Below are 13,553 nucleotides of genomic sequence, written 5' to 3'. Positions count from 1 at the left end.
TTTTGGTGTAATGCTTCCAGGAAAATTTTCTATATACTTATATAAACATGAGGAAGCATGTCTCTGTTTTTTCCAAGGTCTATAACCATATGGTAGGAGTATTTCCATATTCTAAACATCATTTCCTATGCCAGAATAATCGGGATTATTAGCTTTTTTTCTGTTGACTGTGGTTTAGTGATTTTTTGTCTGATAAATTTTGTTTTTCTTTGTTTGTCTCACTATACCATCTTAGTCAGCCTGGGACTCACAGAATCCACCTGCTTCTGCCTCCCAAGGGTTGGAATTAAATACCACCACACTGGGTTATTTTTAAATCTAATGTATTTTTTTTTAAATTGAAAGCTAAGCAATTTATGTTGAATGACAGGAGAAAGAGCCCCCTCCCTCCTTCCATCCCTCCCTTCCGTTAGATGAGAGGTGAGTTCCATCACATGAGCTAAGTTAGAATTTTCCTCTTGCAGTAGCTACTTTGGGTATACCCCAGATTTCACTCCTGCCAGCTGAGGGTTTTGCTCTTTTATAATCCATGGAGTTGGACAAGTGTTCCTCAGACCCTTCCTGCATGCCCACTTTCGGGCAACCCCACCTATCTACCAAAGAAGAAAGATCTCTCTGTAGGGTTTTAATCTTCTTCCAGAAGGGGCTGTTAGTTACTGTTCAGCTCCTTATGGGTCAGAGTAACCTCTGGTTTACCTCAAGTCTTAGGTTAACCATGTGTAACTGAGGGTCCTTCCTGAATATTCTTGTCACTCCTTGTGACAACAAAACTTTATATCTCTGGGGGTCTAGAGTGAGAGAGAGTGTTCTTATCTTGGAAAACCAGGTTGCATCTATTTTTTACATATTGGTTTCCTGTGCCCCCCGCCCCCTCCAGCCGCCCCCACCAGAGGAAGAGATGTTGTTTCTGCCTTTCTGTGTGCCGATCTTTACTTGGGACCCCAGGCTGAGCATGTTAGTCCTATCCCACTGTCCAGGGGATTTTTTTTTTTTTTGTTTTGTTTTTTATAAGCAATGTTCTGGAATCCTAAGGCAAGTGCGATTTGACAGTGTCCAGTGGAGGCCTTGAGGAGAGGGACAAAGGGGTTTTTCTTTCTCTTTGAAGGTTCAGGTTTGCTGAAAACAAGTGTAAATCAACAAGAAAAAAGGCAAACCCACTTGCTACGCACATGACCTTACAGCAGAGAGATCGCCCCAGACTCCAAGGAGGTTCATGAAGGACTCTTCACAGGGAGGAGGAGTCCAGATGGGGAACTAATGATTTTCAGAGAAGATGAATAGGTGTCAAAGAGAATGTAATAACCTGAGACAAGCACCTCTGGGCTCTGGAAATATGGCCACAGGTTACAGGGAGGCGAGGGGTGTGATGGTACTGTGGAGAACAATTGTATTTTTATGCAGATAAAACATATCACATAATTCCTCGGAGTCACCTCCAGAATAATGTATGAAAAGTCTGCCTGGGCATGCTTTGGTCTCTTCTCCATGATTAATTTTCCCTGGTAAATGAGACTCTGGGGGCACAGCCTAAGACAATGGCGCTTCTTTAAAACAGACAATCAGAAAAACAAGACCCTTTCAGCTAAATAGAAGAACATTAGAGAGAGACTCCCTGCTTTCAGAAGGAAACAGGGAAGGTTAGGGACACCCTGATTCTAAGGTATTCTCATCTATCTAATTCAAAGACTCAGTTGCAAAGAGCTTTGCCTGCTGAGCCTCACTTCGCTGTATCATTTTCGTTTAGCCTTTTTAGCCTTGCTATGTAGGACATGCGGTTTGCAAACCCCTGATCCTCCTGCCTCAGCCTCCCCAAATACTGGGACCATATTTATCAACCATCATGCCTGTCTGGAGAATTGCATTCTGAGACTCAACAAAAGAAGATCTTCCTAATGTCATGGACTCATCCTTATTTACTATCCTGTGAGTCCACACTGGGCCTTTAAGAATTAATTTGTACATCAGGCTTAATTTTCACCTATTGCAAGTTGCTGGCCTCTTCTGCTGTGTTTTCTATGTCTCAGACTACTTGATCGTGTTGGTCACTTTTAGAATTCCATTTGTTTGCCTCATTACTTCCGTGGTCTGATAGACACATGGAAGCATGAAACACAATCTGACAGATGTTTTTTTCAGATTTTGTATCTTCTGCAGAGGGCTCTACAATTTTGGGTAGAAACCGGCTTTCCACTTTACTCCTTTCTACAAGCAGTGCTTTGGGGGATCCTCTAGGTAACCAAGCCATTGTTTCTCATGTTTTGGTTCCTGGTTGTGGGGACCTCAACCTTGTAGCCCTGTGACAATAAGCATCTTTAAGTTTCTTTTCTTTCCTTCTTCCTTTCTTTCTTTCTTTTCTTTTTACTTTTTTTTTGGTGGGGTTTTCGAGACAGGGTTTCTCTGTGTAGCTTTGCACCTTTCCTGGATCTCACTCTGTAGACCAGGCTGGCCTTGAACTCACAAAGATCCGCTTTCCTCTGCCTCCCGAGTGCTGGGATTAAAAGTGTGTGCCACCACTGCCCGGCTATCACTAAGTTTCTTGACATGGTGCCATATCACATTCTAAGATGGTTATACTCTTGTACCATAACACAGGAGAGACACATCTGTACTCAAATCCTCTCTAGTATTGCTTATCCTCATTAAAACGTTGTCCAGCATGGGAAGGAAAGATGACAAGCATATAAGGCATGATGTGCCTCCTCCAAACCTCACATTGACATTTAGAGGTGTTGAGCCTTTAAGATACATTGGGTAAGGAGGCACCAACCTCACAGCAAGACTCACAGAGTTCCCAAGAGATTTTGTTAATTTTCCAAGCAAAATTCTAAGAGCAACAAGCGGCTTCCTGTCTCCATGACACCTGTTCTTCTCCATGAACGGTGTTCTCTCTTCTTTTTCCACCCTGAGATAAAGCCACCTGTTCCCCTTACCAGATGTCAGCACCTATAAACCCATGGGTCCAAATAAACCACTTTTCTTTATTACCCAGTCCCAGAGATTTTGTTATAACCACAGGATATAGACTAATACGGTATAGTTGTGTTGAAATGGAATTTCTCCGTCTTTTTGGCAAGATTGTACATTTTTATGAAATAACCTGTTTTCCCCGTTTTTTTTGGATTACTATTGTTGTGTGCTTCCCTGTCTATCCATTATCAGTGGTCACCCCTGTAGCAGGTGCAGTAGCCAACTGTCATGAGTTTCAAATTCTGAAAAATGGTTCACAAAGCTAAGAAGAGCATTGCAAATTAAATCCATTCAATAAAACCAGGCTTAGTATACCCTAAGGTTCCCCTAGGCTTCTGGTTCAGGTACATGGGGTATAGGCCTCCAGGCTCAAGCTTTCTGTGCCTATCCTTCCCAGCCCTGATTCTTTTTTTATGTTTTAGAAACAAGATCTCACTGTGTAGACTTGGCTGTCTTCACACTCACTATGTACACCAGGCTGGCCTTGAACTCACAGAAATCTGCCTGCTTCCACCTTCCAAGTGCTAAAATTAAAGGTGTGTACCACCAAGCCAGGCCTGATTCTCTCTAAATGGCCCTAAGCTGGAGCTAATTGCAAGCAAATGGGCATCCACCTGTGAGTTTGTTTGGGATTAAAGAGACCACTTTATTTCTCTTCAATCATCAGCTGGAACCTGCTAAGCATCCTCCCTCCTACTTTATTTTAGAACCCACTTATCTATGTTTTAATCTTGACTTAGCCTCCTTCATTTCTAAGACAAGGCTGAGGTAGTTTTAAATAACTCAACCCACATTTTCTTTTTCCCCCCTTTTTTCTTTTTTTAGCAGTATTTTTTTTATTAATTCTTTGAGAATTATACAATGCATTTAGAGCATATCCATATCCTGAGCCACCTCCTGTAATCAGTCTCTCCACCTTTACATCCCTTCCCACCCAACTATGAGATCCCCCTCCTCCACCCCATCCAGCCTAGTTTTTTTTTTTTTTTTAAATTTATTTTAATTTATTTTGCAATACAATTCAGTTCTACATATCGGTCACGGATTCCCTTGTTCTCCCCCCTCCCGTCCCCCTCACCTTCCCCCCAACGCCCCCCCCCATTCCCATCTCCTCCAGGGCAAAGCCTTCCCCACAGACTGAGGTCAACCTGGTAGACTCAGTCCAGGTAGGTCTAGTCCCCTCCTCCCAGGCCAAGTCTGCTACTCACATCACCAGGGAGGCTACCCGGAAAACAGGACCCCAAGAAAGACACAGGGATCGCCCAATGACAGAGAAATGGAATGAGATCTACATGAACAGCCTGGACATGAGTGGGGGTAATGAAAGGTTTGGCTCAGCCTAGTTTTTATGACCCAGATAGTCTGTGTATTGGGGCCTGCCCTGGCATGTGGTCAACCTACCAGGGTCACATCATTAAAGAAAACTGCCTCTGCCTCTCCCAGCAGCTATCCAAATACCAATATCTCCTCAGGTAGTGGTGAGATCCCGAGCCTGCCTCCTGCCCTCTGTGTTCAGATTTCATCTGGCTGAAGCTTACAAAGAAGGTCTCGTGCATGCTGCCACAGGCACTGTGAGTTCACACCCACAACTGCTCTGTTGTGTCTGGAGAACACTGCTCCCTGGATGTTGTCCACCAGTTCTAGATCTTTCAGTCTTTTCTCCCCTCTTCCTTGAAAATCCCTGAGCTTTGGGAGGAGAATGTGATATGTATGTTCTGTTTAGGTCTGAGCACTCCAAAGGCTCTAATTCTCTTCATGTTGACCAGTTTGGGTGTGCATGGACGTGTGTGTGCTTGTTTGCATATGTGTGTGTGCGTGCACGTGTGTGTGTGTGTGTGTGTGTGTGTGTGTGTGTGTGTGTGTGTATGTTGTGGGTGTGTCTCTACGTTAGTTGCTATCCATTGCAAGGAAAAAGTTCTCTGATGAGTCACCCCACACTTCTGATATCTTTCCTTTTGATGCTCTTAGCCACCTGTGAGCCGGAAGGACATCTCTTACAAACAGCAGCCACACGGCATTAAATGCTCAGTACTACAGTAGGTAGACTACTGTATTTGGATATGTTTCATTTATGCATTTTTCTTATAGTTCATTAATAAAATTAGTAGAAAAGTGAGCCTGAGAAAAGGTACAGGCCCCCACGAGGCTATCACTAGGTCCTCACTAATAGAGTACACCCATAAACAATGTTATTCATACTCCATAATATCTCCTGCTATGTTTTGAGAAATTATTCTAATTCATTTTTTTTACTGTTTACAGTTAGAGTATATTTAATTTTTATATGGCACATGGTCTCAAAAATATCATTCATATAACATATAATAGACAATAATAACTAATAAAATAGTGGATTTAAAAGAATAATAAATTCATTGTGATATTAGTTGCAAAACCACTAAGTACATATTTATATTATGACAAGCATAATAATACATGCTAATGAGAAATATTTCCCAGCTCTATTTTCTTTTAAAATATGCACATTCCAGAAATTTTCAGTCAAAAGTTAACTCATCTTCCTTTTCCAAAATACTGCTTTGATGACTTAAATCTTTCCTTTCTAAATTAAGAACCATTTTACAAATATAACAGGAACTAGGGAACATAACACATTCTATGTGGGTGATTTCATATTTCTTTTGCTTTTTTGCATTGAAATTATTAATGAAATGCTAAGCTAATGCTTTTGCATTCAAGTTCTTTAGAGGTTTATTTTTAAATGAGAAGGTGGGAAGAACAGAGCCTGTACATAGCTACCCACCTCTGCAGCAAGGGCACAGTGTGAAACCACAGTTACACAGCTATCAGGGTACTCTTTTTAAAACCTATAGTCAGGGGGATAATTACATAACTCAAAATCCCAAATTTCAAGAAAAGTTCTATGTCCAAAACACTTACATAAGACAATCAATTTTCTTGTTTCCTTAAAAACTTCATATGGACCATGACTACCCATGGCATAGTGGTAAGACCTGACTGAGCTTCGATGCACAAACTTGCTGTTGATCCATCAGCATATACATCAGTTACTTTTCTGTTGCCATGGCCTAAAACAACCTATAGACAAAAGAGTTTATTTTGGCTTATTGTTTCAGAAGGAGAGTCCATAATGTCAGGGAGGTGCTTTGTGATGGCCTCCCACATTTCATCCACCCACAGGCAGCAGGGTGAGGCTGTGAACTCTTAGGGCCCACCCTTAGCCATGTGCTTCTTCCAGCACAGCAGTATCTCCCAAAGGCTCCATGACCTCCCCAAACGTCGTTAACTGGGGGACCAAGTGTTCCAACACTTGAGCCCAGAGGAAGCTCTTCACATTCAAACCATAGCAGCATAGGAAGTTGATCATTATTACTACATCTTGTCTGAAAAAGGGGAAACCAGATTAACCTTTTTCTTAAACATTTTATCAGTAGAGCACTTGGAATCATTTAAAACTCCGTGAAGACTTTTGGTTTCATTGTTGGCTGGTGCTAGCATTGTCTTCACGGAACAAAGCACACGGGACAATTACTTTGCAAAGTAAAAGTTGACTTCAGGTCACAGTTGATTTGTGGCTGTTTGCCACGTTCCCTTTGCACAGCACATCAAGGCAGGATGGATGAGGTCATCCGGAAGCCTCTGGCTTGATACATAGGATGTGAAGGACAGGTGGAGAGGAACGACTGTTGTCCCAGTTCACTTCAGGGCACATTCCTGAAGACTGAAATACCTCCCTCCAGACTCCACCCTCTCAATGGTTCTCCCACCTCACAGGAGTTCCAGGGGCTGGGCACCATGCTTTTGGCACATGTCTTTGAACTTATTTATCTAAACTTAGTGACGATTAAGAATCATAGGACTGTGCATTGGAATCATAAATGAAAATGCTATAAACATCGATTTTTGTGGATTCTGTGCCTATAAAGGAGTATTAAATAACCATAATTTACCGTGATATTGTGCAGTTATATTTTCATAAGAGCTGTTTTTTTTTTTTATAAAAAGAAAGAAAAAAGAAAAGAAAGATTTTGGGTTATGAAGAAAAAAATTTCTCCTGTATTTAAGAACCTCAATCAGGAAATAGCTCTTTCATAATTTCTCATATGAACATGATGCCACTTTACGAGGGATTTGCTTCAGAACAAAGGCATGCTCTATTTTAAGAATTATGAATTATGAATGTGGTCGCTTCATTTGGATACCATAATTAATAAGCTTGCATTCAATTGGTTTTGTTTAGTTTAAGATATTAGTTCCTTTGAAGGACTGACCATGCCTGTCACTATGGAGACTGGAATACCTATCCTTGGTGGCAGCTAATTGGCAAAGAAGAATACTTCTTGATAGGCAGCAAAATGGGCCTCATTAGCGCATGCTACAATCTGCATAAAAGATACCTATGGAGTGTCACCCCTACTCAAGTGAAGCAGTTGGGCTCTTTATACTCATAAAGTGATGGATGCTTTTTATGTTTTTGCTGTCTTATTTTGAGCTGTATTTGTGCATACCAAATACCCCTCCATCCCTTCTAAGACGAAGACTGGTAATACAGGGGAGAGACAGCCTTTACACTGATGTAGAGGCATTGAATTGTATTGAAATGTTACTAAGGTGGCATTTTATCTCCTTAGACTATCTGTATTTATTACTACATTGATATAGGATGAAGTGTCTCCTTGAGCCCATATCTCAGATGCAATCATAATAAGGTCTCTAAAGAAAAAGAATTCAGTTATAACAGGATACTTATGACCTATGTCCCTACAAGAAAGGGAGAGGCATGAAGGATGGGTGCCAAAGGAGGAAGGCCATGCAAGAATGTTTCAAGATAATAACTAAGGAAAGAGACTCCTGAGAAACTAATACTCTTGATTTGGGGATTCTAATCTCCAGACAGTAAGAAAATGACTTTCTCTTATTCAAGCTGCCTTGGATACTGCATTTTGCTATGATCGTCCTAGTAAATGAAAACATTCTATTCTATTCATATACCTGTATTCCTGCCATCCTTTCAGCTGAAGGACATGAGTGATCTCTCAGTTCAAAAGAGAAGTATTTCTGGATCTGTTGTGTGTGTGGGTTTTTTTTTTTTTGAGATTGGGCTTCTCTGTGTAGCTCCGAACCTTTCCTGGAGCTCACTCTGTAGCCCAGGCTGGCCTCAAACTCACAGAGATCCACCTGCTTCTGCCTCCCGAGTGCTGGGACTAAAGGCATGCGCCACCACCGCCCGGTGTGATCTGTTGTGTTTTGATTCATTCTGTTTAGTTCCTAAAGAACAGAACTATGGATCATCTCTTCTGGGGAAAAAAGAGAAAGAATTCAAGGGACTTTACACACATGTTAAGTAGGAAAACACCTTTAAAAGGAGGAAATTCTGAAGAACCAAGAGCCCGTAAATACCCTCTTTCTTGGAAAAATAGATGATCTGAAGCTGTGGAATGGCTCAGTTGTTAGTGTACTTGCTGTACAAGTGTGGGGGTTGGACTCCCAGAATCCAAATAACTGCTGGGTGGGTGTGGTGGCTCACCTGTCATTCTGGCACTTGATGGTAGAGACAGAAGATTCTCCACAGCAGTGGGCTAGCCGGGGAAGCCATACAAGGAACAACGAACTTACAGATTCAAGTGAGCGACCTTGACTCAATGAGTCAGGTGGAGAGTGAGGGACACTTCCAACCTCAACCTCAGATCTCCATGTGTAATCACACATGCAGGGGCACACCCACCCACACACATGTACGTGCCTACATTCACATGCACACCACACATGTATACACATGACAGAAAAGAAAAATAGATGATTTGCCTCTTACCACTTGTCTGATGTATTTATACAGTAGAGAAGATGCACCACACAGGCATTTTCGTTCTCTAACATTCATGCTGAACCCCAGTTTTTCCTTCTTTCCTGTTTACACTCTAATGGAATTCTTGCACAGTATTTCCTCCAGGGGTGTCTTTCTAGTGTATAGTGTTGGGCCACGGTGCTATTTTCCTTCTATCTATAAACTAGAAGGCATTTTGCCTGCTCAGTTAGCACTTGGCACATTTTGTTTGTTGATTTCTCTTCAGCTCAGTAACATGTGAAGTGAGAACTCTCCAGACTGTGGTAGGAGGCTGTAGGCAGGGATGGGTACTTGCACATCTCAACCAGCATCCTCAAGTCTGAGTAGTTGGTGTTGACTGCTGTTCTCCTCAAACATGCACTGTTCACAGAAGCTCCCAATTTTAAGTATTCAGAGGCAGACCATAGACTGACATGGAAAAGAAGAGCTGGTTTGCAGTGGTTGACTTTGTGAAGATTTCTTGAGAGGGTGTGTCACGTGACAAAACGCCAGGTTCCTGGAAGCCTCAGATACAGCTGTACAGTTTTCCATCCTTCATTTTTCAATTGTTATTTATTGTAAGAGATGAAGGGAAAGGGCAACAGAGAAGGAGGAGAAGGCAGAAACCTCTCCTAAGGCAATTCTTAATCTTTTCTTTAAGGCCCAGAGAGGCACAGTTTACCTCTTTTAGGATAAGAGCCCCAGCTTGCCAGATAGGAGTACTCACTCCTTTGGGGATCTCATCTCCCTCAAGGTGTGACCTCTATCATAATGCTTTATGTTTGCTTTTTAGTACCACACCATGCAAGCGGTCATCCCGAGGTCCTCAGTCCTTCGGTCCCCTCAGTTCTAAGCTTGGCTGATGCTGCAGCACTGCAGGCAACAGGCTTCCTTTGCCACCTGGTTTCTGTTAGCCTGCCTACACAGGTTGAATTGTAGAAGGCGGGGCCGAAGGAGAAAGGTTTTCCTGTCAGCTTCCTGTAGCAGAGAGCTGTAGGCAGAGGACGTCCTTTGCTGTCACAGTAGTTGAATCCAATGTATTATTTCTCTCCGAACTTGAAGAACTAGCTTCATCATGTCCTATTGAGTGGCACCAAATAAATAGTAGTTTTCTCAGAGGTCTGACTTTTAATTTTGTTGCCCTCTATTTTCTCCTCAAGTCTATACATTTTACCAGTTCTATCATCTTTAATGCTGGTTCTCACAACATACCCTGCTTCCCAGCCACTAAGTCTGCCATGTACTGGTGGTCTCTTTTTGCTTCTTTTGTCTTTATATTTCTTAAATTAAAAAAATTCAATTTCTCCCTGTTAAATACAACTCCTTAATTTCTGTCTCCTTTGGGGAGATGTTTCCTCTCTGTTGATCCATGCCATGCCAAATAAAAATGTGAACAATGTGCTCATGATTCATTGAGCAATTACCATGTGTCTTGCTTGGTGCTAAATCTTTTCATGTTCTCTTTATTCCCCATATTTTTTTTTAAAGCATGTGTTATTATATCAGGATCACACCCAAAGCAATGATCATAGAGTTAAGGATAAAGGGAGGTAAGGACTTATCCAATGCTAGAACCTGACTGAACCTTACTCCAAAGCCCAAGTTTTTATGTATTCCATAATTTATCTGTGTTGTGTTTGTATCTTAATTTTTTCTTCCCGATGACTGGTTCATCTCCTTGGATCTATGCATCCTTATTTGTGCAAATAGGACTTAAACTTTAGGATCCCTAAGTCCTGTTTTGATGCATTCTTTTATTTTTCCATCATCTTGGGAGTAGAATGAGGGAAAAAAATTGCTAGTTGGTGTATGTCGACATATGCAGATGACTTGAAAGCTTTGCTCCAAATATTAAGCACCTAATAACCCATGGAAACATGAAATTGTCTAGAAAGAAATGTTCATGATCCATTGGTTTGCCGTTTCAGCACCAATATGCCCCAAATTTCAGTGGCATCAGTATCCTGACATTGCAGTCTGATACAGGAATTCTGGGACACAGTTGGGTTTGTATTCTTCAGAAGCTGTCATGTAGTGATGATGTCATTCATTGACCATTTGCTATGTGCAGTTTGCGTTATTTCTAAATTTCACAATACTTTCAGATATTATGGCTATTGTTGTTATTTACCACTACTGCTGCTGCTGCTGCTGCTATTACTACTACTACTACTACTACTACTACTACTACTACTACTACTACTACTACTACTACTACTATTTACCTATTGAAAGAAAGAGAGTATGATCAGGGGAAAGCTGAGTAACTTAACCACGATATCTTTGTGGGAAACAGAAGAACTGACTTTGAAAAGTGAATGTTGTACTTCCAATCTTCTGCCATATTTACTCATCAATAGTGTAGCACTACAAAGCAGTTAAAATGAGAACACAGACTTGTATCTGCAAGATGTGAACTGTAAGGTATCATGGCAGACTTTTGTTAAATGTGTTGATACTTTGAAATCAATCTGTTGAGGGTTTTTGTAGACTTCACTATTTCAATTTTAAACTCTCACTTGTATCTTGTCTAAAAAAATGATCAACCCTTTCAGTGGGATAGCACAGTCCAACTTACTCATAACTGAGGAGCTCATTGGAATAAAACTGTGTTGTAGATTTTATATATAATATATATGTAGTCAAATTATATAATTTTCTGTCAAACTGCCAAAAAAAAATAAGGTTGAAGTTAGTCGGAAATCAAGTGTGAGCACTAGCATGCCATCCTGACTGAAGAAGGGTAAATCTCTATTAACACTGGTGACTTTTAACTTCTCTATCATTCATCTCCTTGTCTACAGATTGAAGACAGATTAAGGAAAAAAGAATCATCAGCATCTTCCAGTGATTTCACCTATAGATGTAGATAATGAGTGTTGCCATGGATACAGCATAATTATAGCACCTGAATAGAATCGAAGGGAATTGGAAAACAAGAGACAAAGAAATAAGCTTAATTATTCATCTTTTGAAAAATCTCTACAGACAATTTAACAGGAAAGTAGGGTGACTAAGGAACACATACGTTTCATGCCCATATGCCCCAGAAATAACTAATTAGGCACAATATGTCATCTCTAATTACAAAAGTGATTTCTGGAAGAAGGAAGGCTGAATAAAGAGTAGCTTGAACGTGGTGGTTCTCTTGCCTGGTAGAATGTGCCGAATGCTGCAAGCAGATGTTTTGTCTTTGCATGAGGATTGGATTGTAACTGGTTTAATTCATTGGGTTTTTTTTTTAAATAACTTCTTGATTACCAAAGAGGACACAGCAGTAAGCACTGCAGTGAAAGCCTTTGAGACCAAGAACAAAGGCAAGTCTACCATTTGTCAGTTCTCATCTAGGAAGAAAGTTCCTGTTGGTTTCTTCATCTGTGAGACTTCTTCTTCCCAAAGCACAGGGTGGTATGGCCAACAGGGCCAACAGTGATTCTTTGTTTCCGTCTAGACATTATCTACCAACTCAGCTCTCTTCAAGTCCTTCCGAAGCACTGCCTGGAACTCTAAAGGAGAATTGTTTTCAGTCAATGAGCAGATACCACTGAGCCCTTAAAGTTATTCACGCTTTAGTCTGAGTTAAATTAAACTGAGTTCCTAGGATTGTACTATGAGAAAAGAAGCTGCCATCTGTGGCTAAGGTGTGGGTGGTGGCCCCAAGATTTTTTCCTCTCTCGTATGCATGCTATTACCAGACTGTGAGTACAGTAGACTTGACTTTGGGATGTAATTAGATTACACTGTATGACACCATTGTCCTTTAATTAGAAACCCCGAGGTGGGCCTTACCTTATCCAAGTCAAGCAATCAGAAACACAGAAAATCAGAGACTTATACAAGAGAGTGACAGTGGATGGGCTTGGTGGCCAGGGCCCACATGACACTTAGGAGATGAGAGTATCCCCTAGCTGATAGCCAACAGGCAGTGTTGAGCTTAGTCTCAAATGTGCTACTGAATTTTATCAATGGCAAGGATGAGCTTGGACTCTCTCTTCCTTGGACACTGTAGGTGATAACTAGCCTGACTAGCACCATCATTTCTGCCCTGTGACTCTCTTGGGAGATCTCAAGGAATACAGTCATGGTACCTTTGCTTTTTTTTTTTTATTTGTAGAACTATAAACTCTAAAGATGACTATTGTCATTAGGCACCAAGTGTGTGGTATTTGTAACATGCCAGTTGAAAATTAGTACAAGTGTGTGGAATTGGAAGGATATAAAGGAGACCCTTTGAGTTACAGAACATGAGAGGACACATGAGCTGAGAATACTCCCCGGGGGCTGGCAGAAGAGTAACACCTGCTTTACGGTAGAGTCAGGAGCTCATAGGTAATGTCAAGAGAGGTAGGAGAAGAGCCCATGACATCCAAGTTCCCGTTGAAATCAGTTCCTTCTCTTGTCACAGACCTTCTTCCACCTAGTCCCTCATGGTAAGCTATGGTTGTATCTCCTTTTTAGAATCCAAACCACAAGTTGGATCCTAGTTCTGATTCCTGTATTATGTTGTTGAAAGCCAGCGAGTAATTATATCAGCTCAGATGTTTTCTCTTGTGAGTATTTCCTTATCCCTCCCAAACACCACTGTAATCTTGTTTTGTGATGTCTGTCCTTTATAATGGTATTCAGTGGTAAGTATATGTGTTCATGTTTACATACAATGTATATGTTTGTGTTTATACTTGATCATCTCCAAATGACCCTAAGCTCTCTGAAAAACTGGAAATCTACTTACTCAACTTCTGTGTTATAATATATACATATATATATTATAATATGTAGT

Source organism: Peromyscus californicus, unplaced genomic scaffold (genome assembly GCF_007827085.1).
Source record: "Peromyscus californicus insignis strain IS unplaced genomic scaffold, ASM782708v3 Scaffold_21__1_contigs__length_65335640, whole genome shotgun sequence".
NCBI lineage: Eukaryota > Metazoa > Chordata > Mammalia > Rodentia > Cricetidae > Peromyscus > Peromyscus californicus.
The sequence above is the reverse complement of the archived record's forward strand: the minus strand, read 5'-3'. Positions refer to the sequence as shown.